Genomic DNA, 16,810 nt, shown 5'->3' with positions numbered 1-16,810 from the left:
CAAAAGTCAGAATCTTTGCCACTGCTGCTCCCTTTGATGCTCATTTATCACAAATCAGTTTCAGCTAAGACCAATGGCTGTCAGTACATCACATAAATGTCTATAATCCTGGCCCTGAGAAGAGCAGGGTTGAAGAGCAAAGTAGGTTATTATTATTTTTCAATTTCTATGTCTTGTTCTCAATAGCACACTGTGTTGGAGGGGCCTAGAGTAGAGGATTCTCTATTTAAATATATGGAGCTATGTGTCTTAACCTTTTGTGGTTATAAACCCTTTGAGAATCTGATAGAAGCTGTGGGCCTTCTCCTAGGAAAATGGAACGAAGCATATACACACAAAATTACACAAACTGCTTCAGAGTGTATGTGGACCTCCCCAAAATCCATACATTGCTCTGTCCAAGGACCCCCAGTTTAGAACTCTTAATTTTGAGCACATACTTACAGTTTCTTAAGCTTTTCAGCAGGGATCCAACTAACTCAGACATCGTCCCATTAACCTATCTCTAAGATAAATGTCATCATCCTGAAATACAGAATTGCACTGTATTTTGACAAGAGATAGTTTAATTCTCACAAAACCCCAATACACCAGATTGTTATGAAAAAAACAGCTGGAAGCAAACTAGTCACTAAATTTGTGTGAACATGTTAGAATATTACAGATTTAATAAAGTCATTGTTCCTCTCATGATCAGAATTTGGCTGTCTATTTGTTCAAAAGATATAGTCCATTGATATGTTTGCTGTTAAATTCATTCACCTATTTCTAGAAAATGAAGAGAATCAAGCCATAGATAGTCCTGAAATGCTGTACCTACATCAACGATGAATCTGGTCAGCTAGGTCTCAGGACAAAGAGAAAACATAAAGGTTTAACACCTTTCGGTTTCTTTAGGGAAAGCTTTTGAAGTCAGGAGTATTGTTGTAGTTGACTTTATCTCTGAAATGCTTCAGAGAGTTCTCCGTTATATCATGCCATGCCTTTCTTTCTTGCCAAAGGACAAAAGAAGCCAGACTAAGAATATTTTTATTATCCTTGACTATGTTTACAGGTAAACACTATTCAAGACATTATCTATTATATATTGTTGGTGTTTTGTTTTGTTTTGTTTTACCTTGCAGAAATGCAAATATCAATCTTTCTTCTATGGTGTCTACCATGTTAAAGAGCGAATATTGAGATTGTTTTTAGCCAGGGTTCCAGGAAAATGAAAATTATTTTCCCTACTACAGTGGTTTTCTTTGGCTGCCCATTAGAAATATCCAAAGAGCTTTAAAAGATCCTAACTGGGGCTTCCCTGGTGGCGCAGTGGTTGAGGGTCCGCCTGCCGATGCAGGGGACGCGAGTTCGTGCCCCGGTCCAGGAGGATCCCACATGCCACGGAGTGGCTGGGCCCGTGAGCCATGGCCGCTGAGCCTGTGCATCCGGAGCCTGTGCTCCGCAACGGGAGAGGCCACAACAGTGAGAGGCCCGTGTACCGCAAAAAAAAAAAAAAAAGATCCCAACTGTCCAGACTGCATCCAGACTAATGAAATCAGACTTTCTGGAAGTGGGACCCAGGCATCAGTATTTTTTAAAGCTCCCCAGGTAGTTCGAATGTACAACAAGGTTGAGAACCACTGCTCTACCCAGGAAGTTCTGGCTCAGAGGCCTATGGCCTAACTAGTGGGAGCTGTTACTTAACTTGGCATTGGCTCCAAATTCAAAAGGTTGAGCTCTTCTGATTTAGGTAGGAGCAAAACCTTTTGCTTGAGCAAGAGGCTTTCCTGGAGCCCAGAACTAAAGCAGAGCAAGCATGCATGTGCGCGCACAAACACACACACCTTAGCAGGAGAGCCAGATTCTGCTCCAGGGTCCAGGCTTGCTTTCACAAATATGATATACAAACTAACTGCCCCAGAATCATCCTTTAAAAGTACAAGTTCCTGGGCCACACCCAGACCTGCTGGCCAAATTCCAGGAGAGTCTGGATTATTTACCACTCCACCAGGTGCTTCTGATCACACTTAAATTTGAGTTCTTTTGGCCTAGAGCTACCTAGCACATTCTTTAGTAGGCAGCACAGCCCTGGCCTTCTGATATAACTAGCCTCTTGGCAGAGAGAGCACAGAAAAGAATAAAGGGGAGAGGGAAAGGTTGCCTCTTTACCCCTCCTGGAAGCTAGAGAAAAGCAGAAGGGGCAGATATATAGCTGCCTTTTCTCTCCCAAAAGAGCTCCCACTCTTTTTATCACTTTGGCTCCAACATTTGGAATTACTTTTAATCTCTTTACTAGAAACCGTGAAAATCTCTATTAGCCCATGGTTAAAGTCACTTCTTTAAACCTGACTAAACCCTGGTAGCACTTTCTTCGTTGGAGCAAAGTAGGTTGTGGGAAAGGGAAGCAGAAGCTTCTTCCTGCGAGCTGATGATTCTCTAGTGATTGTTGGTTTTCAGGTGAAAGTCCCAAATTGCTATCTATTTTTAGGCAGTTCCCAATTTTAGCAGCAATTAGTGTCACAAGTCCATTTGTAAGTCAGTTAGTTGTTCAATCCTGAGGATGCATTCTTCTATAGGAGCAAGGTCATAAATGGTGGCCAGTTTCCTAGACTAGCTTGTATAGACAATAGGGTACCTTAAATGTTGATTTATATGGGACCTAATATGCTCTAGGTTGTGGACGGGGGAGAATAGAATAAGGGGCAGCTGTGGGTCTAGGGCATATTATTGTGGACCTACCTCCTGGGGGCATATTCCTTAGTCTCAAACTGGTTCTCCAAATAGTCCCCTTATTTTCTCTTTGCCCCCCACCCCAAGATTTAGCTTGATAATACCCCACCCCCTGCCATCACTTGTTGCTTCTTCTGATCATGGTTTCTTCTACTTGCTGACTTACTGAAGAAGTGCTTTTCTCCTGCCTTTCCTACAAACACTTTGAAAATTTCTAAGAATTGGTATCACTAGAAACAGGAACATTGGATGACCTAAAAATGGCAGCTACTAAGGCACTTTGCAGGTCCTGTGGGGAAAGACACAAGCACATGAACCAGGACTGCATTATTGTACTCATCCAGGCCCCTAAAGTTTCCTGCTTCTTTGGTGTTCTCATTTGGCTCCACAGGCATTGCCCCATCCTGATCATGGATGTCCCATAGCTAGCCAGTGATTCTGGGTAATCTGGCTCAAAACTACAAACTGGACTGATCAGTCTGTCCCCCTCAGGAATGTGAGCTAAGAAGCATGGAAGGAATTTGTCAGTTCAAGTTGGGAGCTGAAGTTGGAAGGGTCATGTTCATGAGCGCTGTGCAGGCTGAAGTGATGAGGAAGTAGGAATGATGAGTCAGCAGAGGAAGCTGGTCAGTAGAAAGAGGAGAGGTGGTTGGTGTGGAGAGCAGATGCAAGGAGAGGCAGAAACACAAGTCAAAGGTGAGAGCATGAGGTCCACGAGGAAACCATGAGAGCTGCTGGCCCAAGCACCCTTCAGTAAATTCACTTACTCTTTACCTGAGTGGATCACACGCTTTGCAACCAAAGAAATCTCACTTTACTAATTTCAGAGCAAAATTGCTCTAGATTATCCTGGACTTTTCATACTAAGAATAGACCAAGAAAGCTGACATGAGGAAAAACCTATTCAAGCAATAGAAACGCTGCTAAGAAAACTAGACTTAGGACTGGTGACAGAGTTAAACTTTTCCCCACTCACTGCTCCTTCCACTCCAATGTAAGCTCTCAAACCAGTCAGGAGTCCTTCCCAAATCTGAAATAAACTTATGTATTATGTGCTAACCATCATGTTGTTCCTCCCCCTACATAGAAATTCCTGTGTTCTCATGTTCCACAGGAGATATATAGACACAGAGGGACATAGAATTCTATTTTTATGAAGATAGAATTCATAACCTCAAATAATTGTTGTCTTCTTTAAAAATTAGTCACCTTGGGAACCTAATAACATGCTCTGACAATGCTCAAGAATGCTGTCTTTCCCAAAGACATTTCTGTCACGAGCTTCTCCTTGGGAATGGAGTCTTTTGTCAGAGAAAAAAGAGTCAGTCTCTTTTGTCAGCAGAAAGCACCTTGCCATCCTGAACTGACTAGTTTATTTCAGTATCTTGACTATTAGGCCTAATACTTAGCAGGTACTCAATGAATGTTTCTTGAGTAGAAATTTGTCAGCAGTGTCTTGGTGCCTTCATTACTCCTTGCTTGAGGAGTTAATTCATTCATCAGACCTGGCTCTGTTCTAGCAGATTAGTCAGGAATCACTAATTAGTCAGGATTAGTAAGGCAGAAACTCAAATCAAACCTACTAGGCAAAAAGGAAGTTTATTGGCTCAAAAAGGGGAGTTTATTGACATAAACAAGCCCCAGGACACTTTTCGCTCCAAGTACATCTGGATCCAGGAGCACAAACCAGGACTTGATCTCTCTCACTATATAGATGTGTACATATGTGCACATCCATGTGTATCATTGCTCATTTCTCACATCTCCTTTCTTTTGTGTTGGCTCATTTATAAGCAGGCTCTCTCCCCACAGAGCAGCAAGATGGTGGCCAGCAGTTTCAGTCTTACGTCGTAGCAGAATGAGAAGTTCTCTTCCCAGCAGTGTAAATCCAAATTCCAGAGCCGAGTGCCATAGTGGTGTTACAGTTGACTCAATCACCCGAGTCACATGTCTGCCCCCTGGAACTACTGGTGAAGCCATCCCACCTAAATGACTTGGACCTAGTAGGGGAGCAGTAGTCATCTCAGGTAAATATGGGTTCAGTTACCAATATAGGGAAAATGTGGCCATTTCCCAAGGCATTTTTTTTAAAGATTTTTTATCATTATTTTTTTATTTTTTAACATCTTTATTGGAGTATAATTGCTTTACAATGGTGTGTTAGTTTCTGCTTTATAACAAAGTGAATCAGTTATACATATACACATGTTCCCACATCTCTTCCCTCTTGCGTCTCCCTCCCTCCCACCCTCCCTATCCCACCCCTCTAGGTGATCACAAAGCACCGAGCTGAGCTGATCTCCCTGTGCTATGCGGCTGCTTCCCACTAGCTATCTAGTCTATGTTTGGTAGTGTATATATGTCCATGCCACTCTCTCACTTTGTCACAGCCTACCCCAAGGCATTTTTGAAACTATTTCTCCTCAAGAGCCTTCAGAGACCGAGTGAACAATAGAAGAAACGCAGTCTCTCCAACCATTAGTTGGGGAAAAGGATTCCGGGTAGACCAAAAACAACAGATGTTCACTATGAATACATTGTACCATTTCCAAAAATAAAATTCACCCTCAAAGGACAAATTTTGTCACCATTAAGGATGTTCAAAAGAACATTTTCCCCTGGAGGGGAAATCCAAAAGTGTTTCCAGACCAATCACATCGCTGGAATAAGCATACAGGTTCTCTGAGGACTGCCCTGAAGGGAACGGCACTCATTTATATGTAAGAGTTCTGTTGTGTGGAGAGGCCTAATCACTGGCATTACTCTGCAGCCACATTTCATATACCTTCAGTGCTGATGAATTGCTGCTGTGCAAGAGAATCAGGAAATTTCCTCTGGTCTATTTCTGGTGGGCCCTGGCTTTCATTACCAGTGGCTGCTATTGCTTTTAATAGAAAAGAAAACAGTGGGTCCCAACAATTAAAAACAATTGTGGCAAAACTGGATAGTGCAATGACCTGGGTAGTTTGTTTATTCCTGCTCATGACTGAGCAGCTTGCAAACCTGAAGTATGGCTCCACTCTGACCGCTGGGTTATGATGCAGATAAGCTATAAAATGATTTGGAAACAAGTTATTCTGAGGCAATCCGTTGTGTATCTCCCGGATATTTCCCTATGTCCATGTACTAATCTGTTAGATGATGTCTGGAAGTAAATAGGCGGTACTTAGTACAAGCAGGTTTTCATAGGGAAATTGTGAAAACGCAGGTGACCCAGGGAGATACCAGACTGCCGGGAGAGTTGAAAAGTCAACCTGAAACTTCAATGAACTAAAAAATGGGAGCTATTTTACCCTTTCAGTTAATCTTCTCTCAATGGATCTGGGGATTTTGTTTTGTTTATTTGTTTATTGTGGCCACTTGGATTTTTAAAAAAATGTTTTTTGGTCACAAGGCCACCAAAGCAAATTCTCTTAAAGGCTGAGACAGATCCTTTTAAGTGATGTTTGTTAAAGATTGGGTTCACTAAAGTAGTGAATTAAATTAAGACAAGTTTCCTTCATCCAGAGCGTTCTTGGCAACATGTTTTGCATCCTTTTTTATTTTCTTCATAGAAATGCAAGGACAGTAGCTCCTTGCCCAGTTTACCAGTCATTTGTGAAAAGCCAGGGGGGCTCAGCTCTCACTCCCCTGAAAAGAGGCTTCAGTAATCTGAGTCTCGCCACATGCGCAACTTCATCCCAGGCGTTGCAGGTGTCACACACGTTTACAGTAGGATTTACAGGGTCTAAAATAAATGGCCTAAAACAAAGCAAAACAAGCCTCATGCTCTCCATTTCTAAACCCAGTTTCAATTTGCTGTATAGTTAGAAGAGAGGAAGGTCTGAGTTAAATATGGAACCCTGGTAAGAAAAGGACTCTCTGGGAACTGTGGTAGTGAGTCCATGGAGGACTAACCACACCTATTAGAAAACAGCCAATTGTTCCTGCCCCACCAACTCTGACTTGATCTCATTTTCCCTTTTCACCTGAGGAAGCGTGTCCTCCCTGGATTCAGTCTTCAGTTTCCTCCTCATTTGTTGTCTATATCCACATTCTATTCATTTTACTCAAATTACTCTTAATTCACACTTTAGAATTAAAGTTCTGTGAGAAGTAATTGAAGGGAATTGACTTTGTAGTAATCAGGGCCTTCTCATTTACATGGAATCCCGATAAAGCTACTCTTTGCTCCAGAATTTCTTCCTTGATGGCAAACCTGCTTCTTATATCTTAAGGGTGTAGAAAAGATAAATAGTTACCTTGTGTGCTTCTGGTTAACCTTTACAAAAATGGGGAACTTGGGATGATAGTGTCTGTGCCAAACAACGTCGATTTCTGCATATCGAACAAGAAGTTTGAGGACTGCCCTCATTCCCTGTACCAGGCTGAAGAACAGGGGCTTCTCCGCCCGTTCCCAGAAGTATATGGTGAGGAGCTCCACTGTGTAAGAGGAGGGAAGTCTCCGGAATCTAGACACACAAAATGAAGGGTTGTACGTACTTGCATTAACCCAGAAAGTGAAGACAGGTTTATTCAGTTATGAGAAAAATCCAAGCTCAAAAGGCAATTTACAGAAGAAGAAATTCTATTTTCAATCTCACTACTTACCAAACAAAAACAATATTTCCACCAATCAGACTGGCCAAAAAAGGAATTATAATGTCCAACATTGGTAAGTCTGTGAAGAAAGGGACACTCACACGCCATTGGTGAGACTCTAAATAGCCTTTTCTGGAGTCAACTCAATTAAAATTTGAGATGTTCCATCCTTTTGACCCAGCATTTTTCACTTCTATGAATTCATTCTGTAAAAAACATCTACTAGTTCTCAAAGATATATACAAAAGTATATTTTTTATTTTATTGTTTGAAATAGTAAATATTGGAAGTTCATCAATAGGGGACTAGTTAGATAGCTTCATGGTACATCTCTTACTGTGCTATTCAATATGGCAGCCACTAGCTGCATGTGGCTATTGAGCACTTGACATGAGGCTAGTCTGACTTGAGTATGTACTGTATTTTGAAGAGTTATATAAAGTAAAATATCTCATTAATAATTTTTCTTTTGACTGCATGTTGAAATGATAACATTTTGGATATATTGGGTAAATATATTATTAAAATTAATTTCCCCTATTACTTTTTACCTTTTTAAAGTGGCTACTAGAATATATAATACTGCATATGTGGCTCGTATTTGAACCTCACATTCCATTTTTTTAGACAGCGTTGTCCTGTACTATGTGGTCATTAAAAGAAGTAAGGTAGATCACAATGTACAGATATAAAGATACAATATAGATTAACTGAAAAAATTTTAAAGCAATAAACAGCAAATACATTTTTTTTTAATTAAGCATACATAAAAAACAAATTTGGAGAATATGCTCTAAACATATTTTTGGGAGGTGGGGATTTAGGGTGAAGAAAGAAACTTGGTTTTTTTTTACATTAAGTCTTAAACTGCAGTTTATATACCAGGAAAACAATTTAAAGCTGATAAACAAACTTGGGAGAAAAAACCCAACATGACAGTTTTGGGATTTCAAGGCGGTTGATATTCAAATATGTATTTTTACTGCCTTGGCATTCATTAGCCACAGACATCTCTTTTGATGATATATTGCAAAATCATGCAATTTATTTCCTCTAATAGAATTTTGGGGAAACAGAGTAGCATTTTCTTACTATTATATTAATCATTTGTTTTTACCTCAACAAAGGAAATAGAAAAAACTAAAAATAGATGAAACCTCTTGTCCTGGTAATGAACAGCAAACCAGATTTCAGCTAATCAGTAACTCAGTTCCTGTGATTTTCCCTCAGCGGTTGACAACAATAGACACAAGACTTAAAGTCCACCTCTACATTAACAATCTGATGCTTCCAAGTGCCCAAAGTAAGCCATGGTTGAAAACTGCTCAAGCAGGATATGCTCTTCACATTTTATGAAAGAAAATTTGGGGGTGGGGGGAGACTTAATAAGCAATGAACTTCACATTTTTATAGCATGATTACATATATATTTATATAGCTCTGATATGTGTTCATATTATTTTGTGTCATATGTTAGTCGTTTAAAATTGGTTCATGTAAATCTTTCTATGTATTTCCATGTTTCCCAAACTTGTCTTGAACGGTATTTCATCATGACAATTTTACTTCATTCCCAAATTTCATTATCTTTAGTAGCACTATTCTGAATATACAAATTACTCTTTTTATGTGATTTATTTTCTCTAAGGGTAGTTCCTCTAAGTATTTCTGACATCTCTTTAAAAATCTTTGAGTACTCTTTTTTAATGAAATTCTTAATATAAATGGCCTCAACTCTTTTTTTAAAACCAAATGAGAAATAATTTACTTCTTACTTTCACCTGTTTTTGTTTTGTTTTAACTTAGAGGGGAGTTAACTTGACAGATGGTTTGAATATTTTAAAATCCTTAACACATAATAAATACTTAATACACATTACAAGATTACTTTCCTGAAATAGAAAACCAACTATTGTATTGGAACATATGTGGTCCAATTTCCCCACAATACCACCTTTTTAAGTCTTAGAATTATTTTTCTGCTACATTATTAGATAAGTTCCTTCTTGCAGATCTATAAATGCTCTCCACTACCAAAAAAAAAAAGTCATTTCAAAACCAGGCTTGTCATCTGACCAAGGATCTACTCAAAGCAAGAAGATTTATTTCTTTTTTCTATATTCACTAGTTTTCCTATTTTTACTAGTAAATTTTTACTCAACCAAAAGAGAAAAAATATATAGAATGGTTAGAGATGTTTAGAAATAGGAGGTAACTATATAGGAGTAATGTATGTTTTTACAAAGTGACAAATGTTATCATCAATATTAAACACAAAAATATACAAAGAGTAAACAGAAGGTGTGATTCAGATGAACAAATCAAGATTTGTAACAACTTTATACACAGCTGAAGAAGATTTATTCCATGTAGAAAGTGGCCATATATAAATATGTTATAATAAACCCCCTGCCTCTGCTATTTCTGCCAAATGGAGAATTCATACAAATATATTCTAGTTCTCTGTTTTTCAAAAGTTTATCTTAAAATACTCAAACCAGTATCTGAGTCTCCCTCACATCCCTTTACTATACATTAGAGCCTGTTGCTACCAAAGTGAAGAAAAGATACTAAAACATGCACATATCAACTTTTGAGGCTCCCCCTCCTATAGAGGACAACTCTGCTCTGTTAGAATTGGCTACAGTAGAAAGAATACTTAAAGCCTGAACACTGAACGACTGAACAGCTCATTCAAATCATGCTAGTAGTCTCCCTTTTCCTTTTCTGTGCCTTACTTCCTTGCACCAACCCATTTGGTTATGCCACTGAATATTTTAGTTTCTATTCTTTGGTTCCTACCAAAACATTATGTTATAGTTGAAATAATGCATTACAGGTGTTCCATATTTTATAACAGCCCTCATTCTCTACATCGTTCTCTCTCCTTCCTCTCTCTCTCCTTCCTCTCTCTCTCTTTCCCTCTCTACATATATTCCCTCTCCCTACCAAGGAAAGAGGTGGAGCCTGAAAGAATAAAGAAAGGGGACATGAAAAGAGAAAGGCTCACGTCGTGCCCATGTGCTGGTTACATACTTATTTTCCTTGGTGGTGTTGGCAAATGATGTCTTGAACCAATGTATCATTAAACGACTGAGCTCCTTCACCCTCACGACAGATGCCTTGACAAAATCCACTTGGTAAAGGTAAGAGGGCCAAGGCACACAGCTGGGCCTCGTCACTGTCATTACAGAGGTACAGTTTGCGGTAAAGGTGAAGTTTTAAATCTGTTAACACCAAGGAACAAAGACAATTGTGAGACTTTCCTCCCTCCTCTCTTCTCCTGGTTTCCCGTGGTACAAATGAGCTGTGTTACTCTGATTGATTAGACCTTAAGCATTTAAAACAAAACAGTTTCTGTGTTTAGGAGAGTTATTCCAGTTTACCCAAGTGGTTAAAAGAGAAAGCTACAACATTATGATGCCAGAGTAGCTCAAATTGAGCTAACTCTGGTTCAAGAAAATCTTTCTCATCAGATGATAGAAAGATTTTCTATCAGCAGAGGAAGTTTATTTCTCAGAAGCAAATTTCATTACCATTTGCAAATGTCATCTGGCATATAAACTAAACATCATTATTCTCTGTGCACCATAACCTATATAATCCCCTCTGTTTAATTATCTAAATTGTTATTATCTGTATATATTTTTGCAGAAGAGATTCTACTACCCAGACACTTGAAGGAACTGATTATACTTTTAAAGATGGAGATGACTTTAAAAGATGTATTTGAGTCAAATTGCAAACAAACAAGCTATGACAGCGATACATTAATGAGGAAGGAAAACTAGATTAAATAGCAAACATATATATATATTATATACTATAATCTCATAAAACAACATTAACTCAGATTGTACTCATTCTAATTGTATGATATATAAATGTTTAGTATCTTTCTATCATAATATACTTAAATTTTCCCAATTTGACACAAATAGAAGTTCTATTATGAATCTATTTTGTATACCCCTATCTGTACCTGTCCGTCTGCCTAACTAAATGGTCATGCAATAATGACACACTTGTTAATCATGGCAAATTTAGATTTTACTATACACATTTTAAAGTTAATTGTCAAGTATCTATTTTACTTGTACAATACATTAAAAAAAAAAACATTATGCCTTCATCCGGATTCCTAATTTTAAGAGTATCTGTACAGTCCTTTTATACTGGTCCAGCTATTTAGGGCCAAATCAGAGATATAATAGTAGGTTGATTTATCAACAGGTTAGAGAGTAAAATCAAATTCCTATGATAAACATAGATGAGCAGATAGAATTGTTTATGGCAAATATTCTCATAACTGCTGTTATAACAAACATATTCTAGTCTTTTATTGACAGTCTCTCTGACTTTCTTAGCAAACAGACAAATAAAAATTCAGGTTTATAATGACAAAAGATAGAAGAAACAATAATTTAACTTAAATTTTGGTATGCAATAGGTATGTCAGATATTTGATGACCTATTTCTATTATCTGATAAGCTGTCTTGGCTGACCCAGAGATTATCTACTCAAAGCCACCTCTGTATCAACATTTCCTCCTCTTTAAGGTTCTTCATTGACAGGAACCCAAGTTGGTGGCTTCTAACTTAAATTATTTTTTAGGCTTATAATTGTCTGTTTCTACCCTAACTGTGTGACTTAGAGGAGTTTATTTTATCACCATCATCATTTGTAAAAGCTAGAATACTTGGCTCCCTTGCTATTAATCAAGTATTATGCTAAGTGCTTTATATTTATTAACACATTTGCTCTTTAACAACCCTTGATATGGAAACTATTATTATCTCCAGTTTATAAATGAGGAAATAGAGTCAGAGAAATTAAGTAGGTTGCCCAAAGTCACACAGCTAGGAAGTTAAACCATCTCTTGCCATCCTACTGTCCTACGTTGCAGGTTAGATCTGAGCCCAAATGCTTCCTAATCCGCGGCTAATTACTTCTCAGACTTTAATGAGCACAAGAGTCACCTGGGGATCTTTTGAAATGCAGTTTCTGACTTAGGTCTGGGGTGGAGCCCAAGATTCTGTATCTCTAACAAGTTCCTAAGTGATGTTGATACTGCTAATCTGAGAATCATATTTAGAGCAGGAATACTGTCAACCATGTCCTTGTCAAACCTCATGGCTCTGGGGTGCATTGCGGCACACAGGGCCAAACTATTAGTTGTCTAGCACATATGTAAGATGTGCAGGGAATAACATTAAGATGCCTGTGAAGATTTAATGTGATTATCTGAGTCTTGCTCTGACAATTATTAGCAACATTTAGTTGCCTAAATGGAATCCTAGGACTTGTCTGAACTGTTCATCTCCTCTCAAACCCATTCCTCGTCATCAGTGGAGAGAAGCAGGGTTACATAATAACTTCAGTCTTTTAAAAATTAATTTCACACAGCTGTGCTCAAGAACTTAGGGGACTTAGAAGCCAGAGTAAAAATATACTTCTGCTCCTCTGGGAGACACTTTAGCTCAAGAGCTACTGATATAACCTCAGATCCTCAAGACGATAACCCAAAGGTTGGCTAACAATTGTGCTTTTGAAGTCCGCACACAAGAGAAAGAAAGCATTTTACACAAACACAAGAGCTTCATGGGCCTGTGGTGAGACCTAAGGAGACGGAAGTATTTTCTCTTAATAAATATTCATTGAGCTAAGCACAATTACATGCTACATGGTTTCAAACTAAATCTCATATTTTACTTCTTGCAACTATCCTTGAGGTAACTTTCTCATCTCAGTTTTATAGATGAAAAAAGTGAGGCTTCAGAGTTTTACATGATTTACACAAGTTCACATAGACAATATGAAATAGATCTGGGAGTTGGCCTCAAGCCCAGTGTGTTCTCTCCATTATATAACTTTGATGTCATGTCAGTCTACACAGACCTACACAGTGAGACAGATCTGGATTTGCATCCCAGCTCTTACACTTACTAACTATATAACTGTGGGCAAGTTGCTTACATTTTCTAAGACTCAGTTTTTAAATATTCAAACTGGGGAAATAGCTTCCTTTCAGGGTTGTTGTGCAAATCAATTAGGATTCATTTACCAATTAATTTTAGGGCAATGAGAATTATATATGGCACATAATAAGTGCTTGATAAATCACAGCATTAAAAAGAAAATCATAGGCTCAGCAAGATTTTCAAGGCAGGGTGTAGGATGGGACAGGTTAAGAAAAGTTTATCAGTGGAAACATTGTGCAAAGACAGAGATAGGAGGGAAATATTTAAGAGTCACTCGCTTGCGCTTCCCTGGTGGCACAGTGGTTGAGAGTCCACCTGCCAATGCAGGGGACACGGGTTCGTGCCCCGGTCTGGGAAGATCCCACATGCCGCGGAGCGGCTAGGCCCACAAGCCATGGCCGCTGAGCCTGCGCGTCCGGAGCCTGTGCTCCGCAACGGGAGAGGCCACAACAGTGAGAGGCCCGCGTACCGCAAAAAAAAAAAAAAAAGTCACTGGCTCAAGAATCTCTCCTCTACCAAATGTGAGCCCCAAAAGAGCAAAAATATTGAGCTCCTACCTAATTCACTATAAATATTTAATGGTACATGGTAGGTATTCCAGAAATGATGGTTGAATAGAATATTTAAATGAATAGATCAATGAAAATATTTGATACCTGTGGCTAAGCCAGAGCAGGGTCACTGGTCATGGATTGGCTCACAAATTGCTATGGCATTTTCAGTTCTGCCATTTTGCCACACAGAGAATATACAAATGTTTTAAGTCAAGCAGAAGCCTAGACTCAAGCCCCAAGTTCTCTGGAGAATACATTTACCGCTATATAAATCACTTAGTCATCTGGGCCTCTGCTTGGGCTACTAAAACAAAATACTGTAGACTGGGTGGCTTAAACAACAGAAATAATTTATTTCTCACAGTTCTGGAGGCTGGGAAGTCCAAGATCAAGGTGCTGGTAAATTTGGTTCCTGATGAGAACCCTCTTCCTGGCTTGCAGATGGCTACCTTCTCACTACATGCTCCCATGGCTGAGAGAGGAAGTTCTGGTATCTCTTTTTATTCTTACAAGAGAATTAATCCCATCATGGGGGCCTCACCCTCAGGATGTCATCTAAACCTAATTGCCTCTCAAAGGCCTCACCTCCTAATACCATCACATTTGGGGGTAGGGCTTCAAAATGCGAATTTTGGGGGGACACAAACATTCAATCCATAACACAGCCATCATGTTTTTGCCTAAAGTGGAGATACTCTACCCCCGTTTTTAGGAGTATGATTAGACTCTATTTCATATCTTACCCTAGATAACACAACATCTTAGGGATAAAAATAACATCACAATGACCATAACAATGCCATTCTATGACTCTGTCCTTATCACTTTTCACTTCTTTTAGGAGTTCCAACTCCCTCAAATCCCTATCCTACTTCAGTCCCCGGGGACTGCCTCCCATGTGCTTGCAGGCTCTTTCTTTCTGTACCACATGGTATCTTCCATTAACATTTTCTGATCTTTTGTGCTGTGTTTGATGACTTCTGTGGCTGCGTCTACCAGAAGCATGGATGGTCCAGCCAAAGACAGTCATGGCTCCAATGGTGGCCATGCCATGCCAAAGGCACAACTGCTCTTGCCAGTACCAGAGCATCAAAGAGAGACGGCCGCTCCTGCATCTTCTCAATTCAGGGTGAGGGTGGTCCTCTTAGCTGCGCAGGCACTCTGGGCCCCGTCTCTGCTTACACAGGAACTCTGGGGCTGCTTTCTACCACTCAGGCTGCAAAACTGTGCCAACCTGAGCTTTGGCTGCCTTAGTAGACATCCAGGAAACAGCTCTTCTGGTTTTTACTTAATTTTTTGAACTCTTTCTCCCAAAGACAGAGGCATGAGTCCACTGGTGCTGAGTATTAAACACCCTCAACAATCTGTTGAATTTAGACCAAAGTTCTGTTCCTAACCAGTCCTTTCCATTATAGGAGACTCATTTACCTTCCTGAATTAGCCAGATTGTGGTTGAATCCCAGTGCAAACTCAATTTAGGCTCAAATTGGAATTCTTGCTACAAGAGGCAGCTCCTTGCAGGCCAAGTCCATACTTCTTTTGTGTTCTTTCTCTACTCCATTATACAGAACACACAGTTAATACTTGATTGTACTTCTTAAATTAAAAACTGGTAACATAAGGATACACAGTATTAATGCACTGCAGGAAAAAAAAAAAAAGTGACTCCTAAAACCAGTAAGTGATTCAGTGCCACTGCCAACAGCCTGGTTCTGTATACCTAGCCCAGGACTGTGTCTTGATGTGGTCAGTCCTCTATAAATACACACTGAATGAATAGCCATTTTAAAGATTTCCTATGCAACAAAACAAGTAAATCTTACCTGTGGAGGGTGTAGGCCCCAGGACATCATAGTAGGCCATGATCTCAAAAGAATGGCTGTGAAGTCTTTCAGTACATAAAAAATTGAATCTTAAAGACAATGGTGTTCTCTTCCCCATTAGGATCCTTAGAAAAGGAACATGACATATGAGCGATAAGAGAAAGAGAAAAAAGAAAACATGAGATGATTTTTCAACCATCCTTCCCCTTATTCTAGCCCTGCTGCTCTCTTGTCTATTTCTTGAACATGCCAGGGGTGTTTCCTACTCCGGACTTTTGCAGTTGCTATTCCTATACCTAGACTACACTTATCTCAGATAATTCACATGGCTGGACCCTGGCTTCATTCAGGTCTCTGCTGCACCATTTGGCCTTTCCTGGCCACCCTTTAAAACAAGAGCTCCTTCCCTATTCACTGTTCCATTACCCAGCTTTACGTTTCTTCATAACATTTAATTACCACTTGGCATTATATTATTTCTTTATTTCTCTCACACAGGGGTACTAGGTGCACAAAGTCAGGAACTGTGCTTGTTTTGTTCACTGTTCTGTCCCTAGTATCTGACACATAGTAGATGATTAATAATTTTTAACCGGATTATTATCTATGTATTGGGGCATAAGATACTGTTAATCATGAGTATGGTACAGTAAAATATTTTAAAAGAACTGAGACTTCTATTTCTGGATATAATGAAGTAGTTAACAGCTGACCAATGCTCACTGAGAACAACTAGATAACTGGATTTAAAAAATCACGTGTATGTGTGTCTTAGAGGCATTGGAGAGTTGCTGAAGCTAGAAAGGTCAGGATTTAGTGAGGAGTGGGGTAGCAGATAATGGAGAGATGGACTAATATTCTGCTGCCATTTTCCCTGGGGACATATACCAATTTGGGAAATAGAGAAGAAGCTGAAAATATGGACTTTGGGAAAAGGGAAGCTTTTGGGGTTCAAGAAACCACTAGAACTTTGTCAAGCTTATAGGGCTAAAGCAATGCAGAGACTTGGAGGCCACAATCCTGAAGAAATCCTGGGTTTCATCCTGAAATCCTGGTGGAGAACTGAACCCAAGATATGACCTGCTTTTCCCTCCAAACATCTGCTGAATTCTGAAGATGCTTGAGACAGGTATGGTTATGAAATGAAGCAGAATATCT

The sequence above is a fragment of the Globicephala melas genome, chromosome 3 (genome assembly GCF_963455315.2).
Source record: "Globicephala melas chromosome 3, mGloMel1.2, whole genome shotgun sequence".
Classification (NCBI taxonomy): Eukaryota; Metazoa; Chordata; class Mammalia; order Artiodactyla; family Delphinidae; genus Globicephala; species Globicephala melas.
This window is presented reverse-complemented; position numbering follows the sequence as displayed.